At 48.7% G+C, this 14,046-nt stretch overlaps 1 pseudogene; it reads right to left on the reverse strand.

Moving 5' to 3' along the window:
* Positions 1–3,028: 3,028 nt before the first annotated feature.
* Positions 3,029–5,866, reverse strand: LOC117191790 (annotated as a pseudogene).
* Between the last annotated feature and the right edge of the window lie 8,180 nt (positions 5,867–14,046).

A 14,046-nucleotide genomic window follows, 5' to 3' on the forward strand; every position in this document is an offset into this window, starting at 1 on the left:
AAATCTTCCACGTTACCCTCGCGGCTGAGTCCGAATTCCTCCGCGAAGGACTCCAGCTCCTCTCGGCGGCGTTTGTGTATCCAGCCGGTACTCACCCCTGGGTTGGCGACGAATTCTCCAGGGTAATACCCACTGGGCTGTTCCTCTGTATGGGATTCCATCGCTTCGATTGTTACTCGAGTTGGCTGTTTCGCTGGGCTTGCGCTTTTCCTTCACTAGGGCACTGTGTCGAGCTTCGCGGCTGACGCATCGAATTTCTTCTCGGGGTGACGGCACTGTTCGCGTTTCTCTGTCGCTGTGTCGCGCTTTCGTCTGCTCGTTGCGCAACTTTTGCCGTTGGTATTGTGCGAGGTCGGGGTTTTCTTCGGGTCGTTTTTTTGTGTTCTTCTCTAGTGGCCGTGGGGTTTTATTCCACAAACCCTCGCTGACGTTCCCTTGGGTCCCTGCTTGGGCGCCACTTGTGATGGACCTATTTCAGGCTGAGGTAAGCTCAGTCCCGTCCAGGGGTCAATCCACAAGAAATTTGTAGAAATGGGATGGAACCTTAAGGGCGGCGTCAGGGGGCGGCCTGTCGTAGAGAGGTGGATCGGGGCTAGAACGGGCGTCGCTCGTCGTGTATACGAAACGGCTGCGTAGACTCGGGGTGGGGTGGCGTCGGTGCCTCGACTAATTGGGGTGAACTTACGCAATCGGGGGTTTTTACTTTGATAATTCGACACTTTATTGTAATTCTTAGCGGTTTAAATGAACTTATTTTAATTGGTCGCCGATGTCTTCTTGTGAGTTCCGGGTACCGCGTCTGTACTCCGGGCCGGGTCTCTGCGTAAGTATGGCTGGGTCTGCGGGTTTGACTCAAAATGAGTATTGGGGTATATTAGATTTGTGGTAAAAGTGGATGTGTGAAACGTCCAGAAGGAATCGTTTCCGACCCCATAAAGTATATATATTCTTGATCAGCATCAATAGCCGAGTCGATTGAGCCCTGTCTGTCCGTCCCCTTCAGCGCCTAGTGCCCAAAGACTATAAGAGCTAGAGCAACGATGTTTTGGATCCAGACTTCTGTGATATGTCACTGCTACAAAAATATTTCAAAACTTCTCCCCGCCCACTTCCGCCACCACAAAGGACGAAAATCTGTGGAATCCACATTTTTAAAGATACGATAAAACCAAAAACCCAGAATCGTAGAGGATGACTATATGTTTTAGAATGTAATATCTCAACCAGATCGTATAATTATTATAGCCAGAATCAAGAAAACAATTTCATTCTTTCTCGCTCTGTCTCTGTCTAACACACAGGTTTCATGGTCGGCTTTGCCAATTGCAAAATATGAGTTCAAGGATCTCAGAACCTATAAGAGCCAGAGCAACCAAATTTGGTATCCACACTCCTGTGATATCTGACCTTGACCGTTTTGTGTCCAAATTTCGCCTCACCCCTTCCGCCCCGCAAAGGACGAAAATCTGGGTCATCCACAAATCTCAGAGACTATTAAGGCTAGAGTAACCAAATTTGGTATCCGCACTTCTGTTAGATCTCCCTATAAAACGTATGTCTCAGAATTTCGCCCCACCCTCTTCCGCCCCCACAAAGGACGAAAATCTGTTCCATCCACAATATTGCAGTTTCGAGAAAACTAAAAATGCAGAATCATAGATAATGACCATATCTATCAGATTGCTGAATCTGGATCAGATCGGATCATTTTTGTAGCCAAAAGCAAGAAATCAATTTTCAGTGGCTACGCAGCGCCCGACGTCACGCTCAGACTGATTTTCTGTCTCTCCCGCACGCACTCTTTGTCGTGTGGTTCAATATTAGCGGCGTCTGCCGCAGGAGAGCCATACTGACTTAGTATCGGGTATAACTGTAGAGTTGCGGTGTCCGCAGCAACTCACAACGTTCCACCTCGTTTGTTATGCCCCCGGCATGTAAAGGCCCAAAAGCAGAACTAGACAGAGTCCCAGTCGCAGTCGCTTGTCCCTTGTCCCTGTGCCAACAATGGTTGCTGCTGCTGTCATTGTTGCAACATCGAGTAGCAGCCCTTTAAAGGACAGCGCCGGCAATGCATTCAAAAAACTGATGACCCAGCCAGCAGACTGTGGAAACAGTGGAACGTGACTGATAAGCGACAACCCAAAAGGGAATCATCAACATTTAAGTTTCAAATTGAATCTCCCTCGGCGACAACGTGACCTTGCATTTCTTGCAGTGTATGGGGCGGGGGATGGGGCTGGCGATGGGACTGGGCCTGTAATGGATGCAATCTGGTTACCCCTGGGAGACTTGACAATTGTGGGCCATAAAAGTGCTAAGTAGTTGGCCATTTGTGTGCCCAACATTAGAGCAACGCACAGGCCAAAGGCACAGCCACGGCCACAACGAAAGTATTAACAAAAGACTTAGGCGGCATACGCGAATCGCCAACCCCACCAAAACCCAAAAGAGTATCCCAAGTGCAGGTCTTCTGGTGGTTCTTGGGGCTGCTGTTGCTGTTGTCTCTGAGATCTAATAAAGTCAAGTCAAGTCGGGCCATGTGGCTCTAACGAAAGTTATTTATGCACGAGCCGGTCTACTTAGGCCTGCATGCGTCATCGGTTGCTGTTCAAAATTTATGCCAAGACTCGGGGCCTCGGGATCTGGAGCTGGAGCTGTAGCTGGAGCCAAAAGTTGGCGGCGTGGGTGTTAATGGCAAACAGAGCGGCACAGCAACAAAATACTCAGCTGTGTGGCTAGAAAACAAGCTGAACAACTACGAGACAAGAACGAACAGCAGCAGCAGCAGCAATACAACAGAGTACGTGGACGTGTACGTGTACTGCCACAACAGACCGGAGCTCAGAGACAACAACACTAAAGGGTCGATGACACCAAAAGCGCCCGCATCGGAGGAAGGAAGCCTGCCACAGCAACAGAGGCAACTGCAACAGAGGCAACAGTGGTAATGGTAATGGTAGTGGTAGTGGCAGTGGCAGCTGGCAATGGCCGTCGTTTCGGAGTGGCATAAAGCAAAAAAATGGAAATTGTTTAAAGTTAGCTTTGGTTTATGGCCTTTTGCTGGGGATTGGTGGCCCAGAGAGACACTTGGTCCTAGGTCCTTTGGCTGGAGGCCGCAAACTTGAAGGGGCGAAAGGGTTCGCCGGAGCCGCTGTAGAACTTCGACTGGAACTCCACCCAGTGGAGGCGGAGCGTGTGCAGGAAGGCGGACAGCCCCTCCATGCCCACCAGAATGGCCACGGTGAGCACGGCCCAGGCCAGGAAGGAGCAGGCCAGCACCGGCACGGACACGTAGAGGGGGGAGTTGCTCTTCAGACCCTTGCTTAGGACCATGTGCCACAGCACGTGCGACAGCTGATCGTGGGCCAGGGAGAGGGCCCACAGGCGCAGATAGGAGGCCGTGTGCGAAACTGAACCCAGGACCGTCTCGATGGTGTGTATGCCCGAGTGGATCCAGATCTCGGACAGATCAAACTCCTCGGCATGGTCGGCCCTGGGCGGGTCCGTCTTGGAGGCGCGCCTTTCGTTGACGACGTCCTCCTGGGAGTCGAAGGAGTAGCGCCGCGAGGAGCGCATCTCATTGAGGGTGTCGCGGCCATCCTGCTTCAGATCGCTGATGTCGCGCCCCTGGCGCTCCTTCTTGAGCTTCTTCTGGCGCTGCTGCAAATATCTGGGCTTGCCGGCCAGCAGAACGGGTACCGCCAGGAAGGCCACAAACACGAGAACATACTCGAGCAAACGTTCCCCCTTGAACATCTCGTTTTTGCACTGCGGATCGTCCAGCTGGGTGTTCTTCATCAGCATCATGTCGATGAAGGTGATCAGCACGGACGGGGCACAGGCCGTGTTGTAGGGGGCACTCTTCAGGCCCCCATACAGCAGCCACTTGAGGAAGATGAGAAAGACCAGGTAGCAAAAGAGGCAGATCATAAAGATGAACTGCGGCACAACGACCAGGAAGAGATCTGCCCTCCGGTCGAGGATAAGACAGTTGACGGCCGACAGCGAGAGGCCGAACATCATCTGGGCAATGCCCAAGATGATGGCCAGCTTCATTTTCAGCGAGTTGAAGGTGGTGATCGAGTCCTCGCCGCACACCTTCCATACCGGATCGACGCCAAAGGGATACGGATCGCCCGAGAAGAAGTTGCCATCCGATGGATCCAGATTGAGCTGCCCGCCCATGTGGTCCAGCGTCGAGGAATTGTAGCGGCAGCTCCAGCTGGAGCCGAACAAGTTAAGGGACTTGGACAGCGCGTCGTTGTAGATCAGGCCCATGTAGATGGAGAACAGGCCCATCAGCAGGACTATGTAGCGTCCGGCGAAGAGGATGTTGAGTATCTCGTTCTCCTCCTTGGCGGCCTGCTGGCTCTCCGCGATGTTCTTCTCCTTCCAGATCAGCAGGAGGGCGAACAGGGTCACCAGGATGCCGTGGCCAAAGTCGCCGAACATCACGGCGAACAGAAACGGAAACGTGATGATCGTGTACGGCGCCGGATTGATCTCCCTGTAGTCCGAGATGCCGTACGAGTCGATCAGGTTCTGGAATCCCTGCGTGAACTTGTTCAGCCGAAAGTAGGTGGGCGGAATGTGGCTGGATTGGCGGTTCTTCTTGAGCAGCACGGGGCATGCGACTCCTCCTCGGTGGCCTGTTTGGGGGACTCAGTTTCGGCTCATCATCTCGATCCAGCTCCTGCTCTAGCTGCTCCTCCTCCTGCCTATCCGCTCCGCCCTTCATCCGCGTTCCCTTCCTCAGGGCCTCGCGCACATCCTCGAGCTCCGAGACGGGCACAAAGCACTCGGCCTGCAGATACTTCTGATGCTGCAGGCCACCCACCGGCCGCAGGCGATTCAGCAGATCGTACACCATCACGGCCTTGCTTAGATTCACGCGCAACAGATACAGATCCCGGGCGGTCACCTCCAGGATCTGTATGCGTATGCGCTGCGACTCCTCGAGGATCCGCTCCAGGCTGTTGATCTCCGAGCTCAACTCGTCGACCTTCGCCATGCGCAGCGTGCTCGTCTCGGGGCACTCGTAGATGGTCACGTGGTAGGCGTGACAGGGCCTGGTGACCTTTGGCCAGATCACGGTCGAGTTGGTGAGCAGCAGCAGCGAGAACTTGCGCACCTTCTCCATCCGGTGGCCATAGTAGTCCACCACCAGCGTGGGGATCTCCGCGAAGAGCGACACCAGATTGAACCCGAACAGGCGGTAGCACAGCAGCTCGAAGCTCTCGAACTTGTCCGCCCGTATGCTGCCGATCATGTAGTTGAGCTGCCGGTGGGCAGGACCCTCGTCGGTGGCGTCCTTGATCAGGGACATCAGCGTGCTCTCCGTGTAGAGCAGCTCGCTGCCCTGATCGGAGGCGAAGTACTTGTCGGCCTTGTTGATCGCGTATCGGTGCTCAATCATCCGGTAGCGGCGACGATCCAGGGCCTGGTAGTGCTCCATGACGGCACTGGTCTCCACGTGCAGCCGCCGCAGCCGCTCGCCGTACTCCTTGAGGTCCCGCTCGCGTAGCCGGTGCTCCAGGTCCACGTCCGGATAGAAGTACACTCTGATCTGCAGCTCCACCATCTGCTGCTGCAGACTGGTTGTGATGCGGATCAGCTCGTTGCACAGCGACACCTTCTTGGTGTACAGCCCGTTCAGCTGGCGATCCTCGTCGTACACGTTGTTGAACGGCAGGCCCCCGTGGTGGCCCAGCTCCATGAGGCAGTCGAAGGCGTTCTCCGTGTGCAGCAGCAGCTGGCACAGCTCCATTTCCTCGCTGCGGAAAAACGCTTTGGCCATGATCGAAAACTGACTAAGAAAATAACAAAAAAAAAATCGATCTATCCAAATATATAAATGTTTCGGGGCCTGCTCTGTTTGATTTTCGTTTTCTGGCTCGAGCTCGAGCTCGGGCTTTTTTCTCCTGCTAATTGATACGGTTGTTTTTCTCTCCCATTGTGGCCCATTCAATTCGAGTAGCAAACATGGCCAAGAGCGGCCTGGGCCTGAGATCTCCGACAGAAGATAATGCCAGGCTTTGCATGCAAGCTCTTTGCAGTTGCAGCCCAGGCCACGCCCACACCGAAGGCCTTCGCCACGCTACAGTGAACAAAGACACATGGGGCACGGTGGGAAACAACATCGGACTTGCACTGAAATTGTGGGAAGTACATATCTCTCTCTCTTACAGATTCTCCGCCACAAACTAGAAAATATTCCCCCCAAGATATTGAACTCCAACGATTTGTTGAACGCTGAACAAATCGAGAGCGGGGCAGCGGGCAAGCTCCCGGTACCCAGCAGCGTTAACAGGCTGTTAGAATGGGCTGCTAACAGTGCCGTTGCCCTGCTACAGCTGTTAACACCTTTTGGAATGTTTTCTTGGCGGGTATTCCTTTGGGAATATTGCAAAATCCACAAAATTAAAAACCAATTCGTTTTGTTTCTGCTTTGCTTTGCATTGATTTAAGTTTCAATAAAGACCAACACCATTTGATTTTGTTGGCCATTGCTTTTGTTGCGGGGGGAATCTCTTCATATAAGCAAAAGATGAACCCAGAGTCATTTCGGGAACACCATCTTACTGGTATTCTTCGACACTTTCTCCAAGTGGGTCGAACTGGTACCCTTCAAGAAAGCGACAACAGCGAACCTCGAACGAGCCTTCAGAGAACGAATACTGACCAGCTTCCGCTTGCCGAAACTATTCGTCTGCGACAACGGAACCCAGTTCACCAGCCGATCGTTCAGAACATTCATGCGAAGCGCAGGCGTGGAGCTGCAACACATAGCCCCATATTGCCCCCAGGAAAACCCGACGGAGAGAGCCAATCGGACTGTGAAAACGATGATCGCCCAGTTCGTCGACGATCACCAGAATACATGCCCTTGATGACATTGGCGATCAACCCCAGCGTCTCCGAGACGACCGGATTCAGCCCCGCCTTCCTCCTGCAAGGAAGAGAGCCCCGACTCCCCGGCGCCCTCTACGACGAAGTCAAGCAAGGGACAGGGAGTACGCCAGAGACGGCCACCAGCAAAGCGACGAGGCTGAAATAAGTATTCGCCATCGTCCGGAACAACATCCAGAGAGCCAGTCAAGAGCAAGGGAGACATTACAACCTCCGCCGGCGACTATGGCGCCCCGCCGTCGGATCGTTGGTACTACTACGCCAGCACCACCTCTCAAACGCCGCCGAGGGCTTTGCGGCAAAGCTAGCCCCGAAGTTCGACGGCCCCTACCGGGTCAAGAGTTTTCCATCGCCAAACATCGCCAAATTACAACACTGCGAAAGCCGGAAACACAAAACCGCAAATATCAACGACCTGAGAGAGTTCCACGATCACGAGTCCGAAGAACCCACTGACCTACTCGAGAATGCTGACATCGACGAAGAAAGCAACGAGACCTCAACCCGACGCCCCAACCACGGCACCGCTGAGTCAGCAAAACCCGGGACACCCGGCCAAAAGACAGCACCGGCAAAAAACGAGCCCGATGGCATAATACCGCCGAGAATGCAAGCGCAGCGAACCGCGCGAACAGCGCTGACGCCAGCGAGAGAAGTAACGTAACGCTCACGACCACGCGCCCCACAACCCCGCTGACGAAGCGAAGAGAACGCGGAAACCCCAACGCAGACCCGCCGACGGGGCAAGAAACGAGATGATAGCAAAGCGGCAGGCGATCTCAAAACGCACCCCCGGTGCAACACGGAAGCGAAAAGAAGAACGTGCTCCGCAAGTACAGCCCCAAAGAACGGTTTAAATAGCCGTAGCGCTGGCCCACATCGATAAGTGCACTCTCACCAAGAGAAGACGAAGTCGTCCGAGCCAGCAACCCTCAGTCAAAGACTCATCTACCGCCGCACACCCAACGTACGAGTCTTCGTAACTCTCGCCGGGGAAGAAAGGGGAGGGTGTAACGAACCTAAAAGTTTTCGATACAATCCGTCCCCCGACTTATAATGAGAGCATCGCACCACAACCCGCAACCAACGCCCCCCTCCGCAAGCAACCACCGATCGACACGCGCCAACTCCATAACGATGACCAAAGACATCAGGTCACGCGAACTTTCCCCCCTCCAGGCCAAGCCATCGGCCGAGTGCGGTCTTCCGGGTTCATCGACGGAGGAAAGTCGACGCCGCCAAAATCTGCGACGATCACCAAGAACGGCAAAGTGCACCCCGACGCGGAAGTGCATTTGTCAAACCCGCAGACCCAGCAATACGCGCCTATAAAAAGACAAGAACCAAAGAGCAACTTACGCAGAAGCCCGGCTCAGAGTACGGACGTGGTACCAAAAACTTACGCAGAGATCCGGCTCACAGGACGGTCGTGGTACCAAAACTTACGCAGAGACCCGGCCCGGAGTACAGACGCGGTACCCGGAACTCACAAGAAGACATCGGCGACCAATTAAAATAAGTTCATTTAAACCGCTAAGAATTACAATAAAGTGTCGAATTATCAAAGTAAAAACCCCCGATTGCGTAAGTTCACCCCAATTAGTCGAGGCACCGACGCCACCCCACCCCGAGTCTACGCAGACGTTTCGTATACACGACGAGCGACGCCCGTTCTAGCCCCGATCCACCTCTCTACGACAGGCCGCCCCCTGACGCCGCCCTTAAGGTTCCATCCCATTTCTACAAATTTCTTGTGGATTGACCCCTGGACGGGACTGAGCTTACCTCAGCCTGAAATAGGTCCATCACAGTCTTCTAATTGCTTCCAGAACAGGCCGATCACATTACCTCTGCAAAAGAAAGAGGGGATGGTAAAAGAGAAATGCAAATTAGTTTATGAAAATACTCGAAAACACAATAACCCCAGAAACCCCAAAACTCTTGAAAAGACTCTTCAAAATCGCCTTTGCCTTCAGCTACAAATTGACATTGTTTGGAGGAGTAAACGTATTTTATTTATGGACTGGAACACGTGTCCGACATTTGTCCAACCATTTTGCAGTTCTTTAACTGGCTTTGATATTTCTTTTGATTTATTGCCTGCAATTGTCGCACTGCCACTCTTAAAAGTCAAAACTTTCCTCCCGGGGGGCTTTATTTTTGTACACTTTTGCTTTCGAAACTTTCAATTTGGTGACTTAATTTCTTCGGGGTTCTAACGAAATCGAGCTGCTAATGGCCAATTGGCCGGGCCAAAACGCCCATTGTCAGACGGTTTCGGTTTGCCAAAGAAATTATCAAGTGCACTTTTACTTTCATTGTTGGCGGTGGGGCAGGAGGTGGAGAAGTGCTAACGAACATTTTATGGCCGCCTTCGAACACAATTTTCCCTCGAGTTTCCGTTATTACCCGTTATACCCGATACTCAAAATTGGGGTATATTAGATTTGTGGTAAAAGTGGATGTGTGTAACGTCCAGAAGGAATCGTTTCCGACCCCATAAAGTATATATATTCTTGATCAGCATCAATAGCCGAGTCGATTGAGCCCTGTCTGTCTGTCCGTCTGTCCGTCCGTCCGTCCGTCCGTCCGTCCGTCCCCTTCAGCGCCTAGTGCTCAAAGACTATAAGAGCTAGAGCAACGATGTTTTGGATCCAGACATCTGTGAAATGTCACTGCTACAAAAATATTTCAAAACTTTGCCCCGCCCACTTCCGCCCCCACAAAGGACGAAAATCTGTGGCATCCACATTTTTAAAGATACGATAAAACCAAAAATGCAGAATCGTAGAGGATGACTATATGTTTTAGAGTGTAAAGTCTCAACCAGATCGTATAATTAATATAGCCAGAATCAAGAAAACAATTTCATTCTTTCTCGCTCTGTCTCTGTCTAACACACAGGTTTCATGGTCGGCTTTGCCAATTGCAAAATATGAGTTCAAGGATCTCAGAACCTATAAGAGCCAGAGCAACCAAATTTGGTATCCACACTCCTGTGATATCTGACCTTGACCGTTTTGTGTCCAAATTTCGCCTCACCCCCTTCCGCCCCGCAAAGGACGAAAATCTGGGGCATCCACAAATCTCAGAGACTATTAAGGCTAGAGTAACCAAATTTGGTATCCGCACTTCTGTTAGATCTCACTATAAAACGTATATCTCAGAATTTCGCCCCCCCCCCTTCCGCCCCCACAAAGAACGAAAATCTGTTGCATCCACAATATTGCACATTCGAGAAAACTACAAACGCAGAATCATAGATAATGACTATATCTATCAGATTGCTGAATCTGGATCAGATCGGATCATTTTTGTAGCCAAAAGCAAGAAATCAATTTGCAGTGGCCACGCAGCGCCCGACGTCACGCTCAGACTGATTTTCTGTCTCTCTCGCACGCACTCTTTGTCGTGTGGTTCAATATTAGCGGCGTCTGCCGCAGGAGAGCCATACTGACTTAGTATCGGGTATAACTGTAGAGTTGCGGTGTACGCAGCAACTCACAACGTTCCCCCTCGTTTTCCTTTTAGCATGGGCTAATGAGCCGGTGTAGTAGCCAGCACAAAATATAGGGAATTGGTTATCTTCTTTCGTCTCGTGAGACCCCCTAGTGATATTTCGAACGATCAAGCTTTAGCCGCTCTTAAGGTTGGATCAAAGCCTTAGCCGCTCTTAAGTCCGAACGCCCACGAACACATACAAGCGACGGACAGTGGGAAGCATAGACGGCAATCGTACGATTGCACAGTTAAGCTATGCTGTGCATTAGACGATCGTTTTATGCTGCTGCGAATGTTCTGGATCATACGATTGCACAGTTAGTAAAAAGCTCAAAAGCTCTGCTGCACTGGCTACTCAGTCCATCGTCTATTACTGCTTTGAACAATATAAGAAAGTTGATCGATCTGTAAAGACGTGATAATTTCCGAGTGCGAGCAACATACATATTGCACACACATATATATAGTGCTATCCGGAAAATATATATATTTCCACAAATATATGCTGGAAGCATATAGTTACAAGTGCCGTACAGTTCAGTGGTCAGTGAATGACAAGAATTTAGTGCAGATATATTTGGGAAAAGAGGTATGTTTTCATATTAGTGCCGTGCACGTGCTGACATAACCTATGTTGCAGGGAGGTGTACCTAAGCTGCCCCATCGCGGTATAGTCTCGAGAAGACTACCCTGGGAGCTGGCTTAGGCGAACAGTTGTCGAGGTTTCTCCAACTCCATCCATAATTCATCTTTTCTGGACCTTATATTGCCACCAAGTCGGAATCTCCAAAGATCAAAGTGGAACAGATCAGCCTTAATCGCCAAGAATATTTAGTGCTGCTCAGACATAAATAACTAAATACAAGCTTGGCGGAAGATTCGTCAGTACGGCCCGGAACCATATACATCGCACCTGTTGACCTCTAACCAACTTCAGGCGGTCAACAGTCTACAAAGCAGCAGCACAGGATCGAGTTTAGTCCAATTTACATTTAATTCATTATCAAGTTCCAACGCATAAACATCAGCAGTTTAACGTAATGTAACTGAAACTTTATTAACACCCCTCTTTGATGTTACGCGCGTACATACCTACATACATATGTGCATATGCACACTAAATTGTCTTCGTTTGCTACCTTTTGGTTCAATTTTCGCGATAGAGCATAACAATTAAATTTCTGTCTGTATTATGAAAACCAAAACAACTGACTGATGACTATGCGACGGTGTTTGTAGCGTAATTGTATTGTATGCATTATATATTTATGATTTCCATATTTTAAACAGCTGCGGTCAACATCTACGACATCATTGGGCCCAACGATCAGCGTAAGACAATAACGCCGGAGTGAGTAATTATGTACAGCAAAAAGTAGTTTGGTCAAAAGAGCCTATTAACTTGAAAATGTAGATATGCATACAGTGTATAATGATTCAAACCCGTCTGCTCAGTGTGTATAATGCACCCCAGTCTGATCTAGCTTTTGTTTACGATTTCGATTCTTATTCTCTCGTTTATATATATATATATATCTATACCCTAATGTTTTTCATGCTTTAAAATAATGAATTTATAACTAAACTTATATGATAATTAGGATTAAGGAAATATTACCCACAAATTAGAAGCTAAGTCAATTGTTGTGTTTCTACAACTGCAACGTAATGAATATTGAAATTGAAGTCTCACATTATATTAAAATATGAATCTTTTTGGATTGAAATGAATCTTTAAAATCATAAAAATGGCCTGTCGAGTATCCGTGCCAGGATCTTATAAAATGTGGTAAACCTTAGTAAAGGATTGATCAAGGGACAATGCAAGAACTCGAACGCAATGTCATGGTAGGGAGGGTACAGAAGAGAGGGACAATCAACACCTAGGTTCTCTCTAAATAGAAATGGTTCAGTAGGGCTTTTTTTTTGGCGTGTCGGCGCTATCAGTATTTCAGTTTCCTTTGTTTTATATAATCACTTATAGTTCCCGTAAAGTGCACTAATTAAATGTAGTGGAGTACGATAGTACAATTAGGCGAGGAAGAACCCCGACCATCCGGCGAGCTAGACCCGAGCCTAGCAAGAGTGCACACGACCAACCCTATTTGTACGCCGTCCTTAAGTCAGTCATGGTCATCTGCTGATACCGAGGGCCTATATATCTGTTTACATATATATATATTTAAACTCTGGTACACTACACATTTATGGCGCCCAACGTGGGGCCAGGCAACTTGCCTTAGAATCTAAAACCAATTCAGAGCCGATATTAAAATTTGGATTTATAGTGTCTTACTATATAGGCCGTTTATTTTAATAAGACAAGCAAATCTTGCCTTGGTTCTCCAAGCTCAACCGGTAATACATCAAAATTTCAACGACACATTTTCTTTTGCAAAATATTGCACAAAGGTTAAAGATTTCAAAATTTATACTTTGACTCGGTTTTCGGATTTAGCAACTGCAATTCATTTTATTTCGGATTGGTTGACCAAAACAGACCTACAGTATCGAATTGTGAGTATCAGAGACAGTTATGCAATATCATACAGTGATCAGAATAAACAGGAATTGTTTTAGGATTTAGCGGTTCCAATTCAGTTTATTTTGGATTGATCGACCAAAGCAAACCTGCTTTTTCACTTTAGGCATCTTGAGTTATTCGGATTTACAATTTTATATTGCCAAATCGCGATAGTTGTCCAATGATTCAGTGCACGAGGTCATTAACTGATAATTAGTCCATATTAACGAAAATAGAAAAGCCTACTGAAACCAAATAGATATTTCGTAAGTATTCTGGCATGTGGGAAAGACAGACATTATTATTACAATTAATACCTTCTTATATAATTTTTTTTTATTATTTTTTTTTAATTCCTTAAATATTGTCTGATATACAATGGCTGTAAGGCGAAGTACAGATGACATAACAACTGCGTTGCAGGAAGCAGAACCATTTTGTGGAATTTGCAACGAAGTATTGGGAACTAGTGAGATTATAGCCAACACCCCGTGTAGACACAAATTCCATAAACTTTGTATTTTGGAACAGATTAGGACAAACCCAAAATGTCCCACCTGTTCATTAGATTGTTCTGCTCTGGCACTAACATTCTCTAACAACCCGTTGTTAGCCGAGCTTAACGCCGAAGGAACACGACCAACTAGTGCTAACGAATCTTTTAGCACAATAGACGGAACGTCTAATCGACCTAAAAAGGGCCAAAAGTTTATTAGAAGGGGTATGAATACGAGAGCAACTCAACGATCCAGGTTAGATCGCTCACTAACAGAAACTGAAACCAACAACACAACCCTTCCAATAACCTCTCAAGTGGAAATCGCTAACTACGTCCAGTCTGCTGTAAGCATTCAACAGGCTCAGTTAATGGAACAACTAACTTCATTTTTAAGCAAAACAATTGAATCTTCGATTCAAAGTCAATTAGCGTCACTCCAGCTGACGCAACCAGAACATATCTCTCCCGATGTTTCCGGTGACAATAACATTAACCAAACAAATAACGTGGGTATCGGTCAAGCACGAGATAGTCACGCAGAAGTTCTTTTAGATTTTTCAAGAGCGAGTGCAAATCGAAGTAATTCGAGCTCACACGTAGCACCAGCAAAAGT

This window comes from Drosophila miranda, assembly GCF_003369915.1.
Source record: "Drosophila miranda strain MSH22 chromosome Y unlocalized genomic scaffold, D.miranda_PacBio2.1 Contig_Y1_pilon, whole genome shotgun sequence".
Taxonomy (NCBI): Eukaryota; Metazoa; Arthropoda; class Insecta; order Diptera; family Drosophilidae; genus Drosophila; species Drosophila miranda.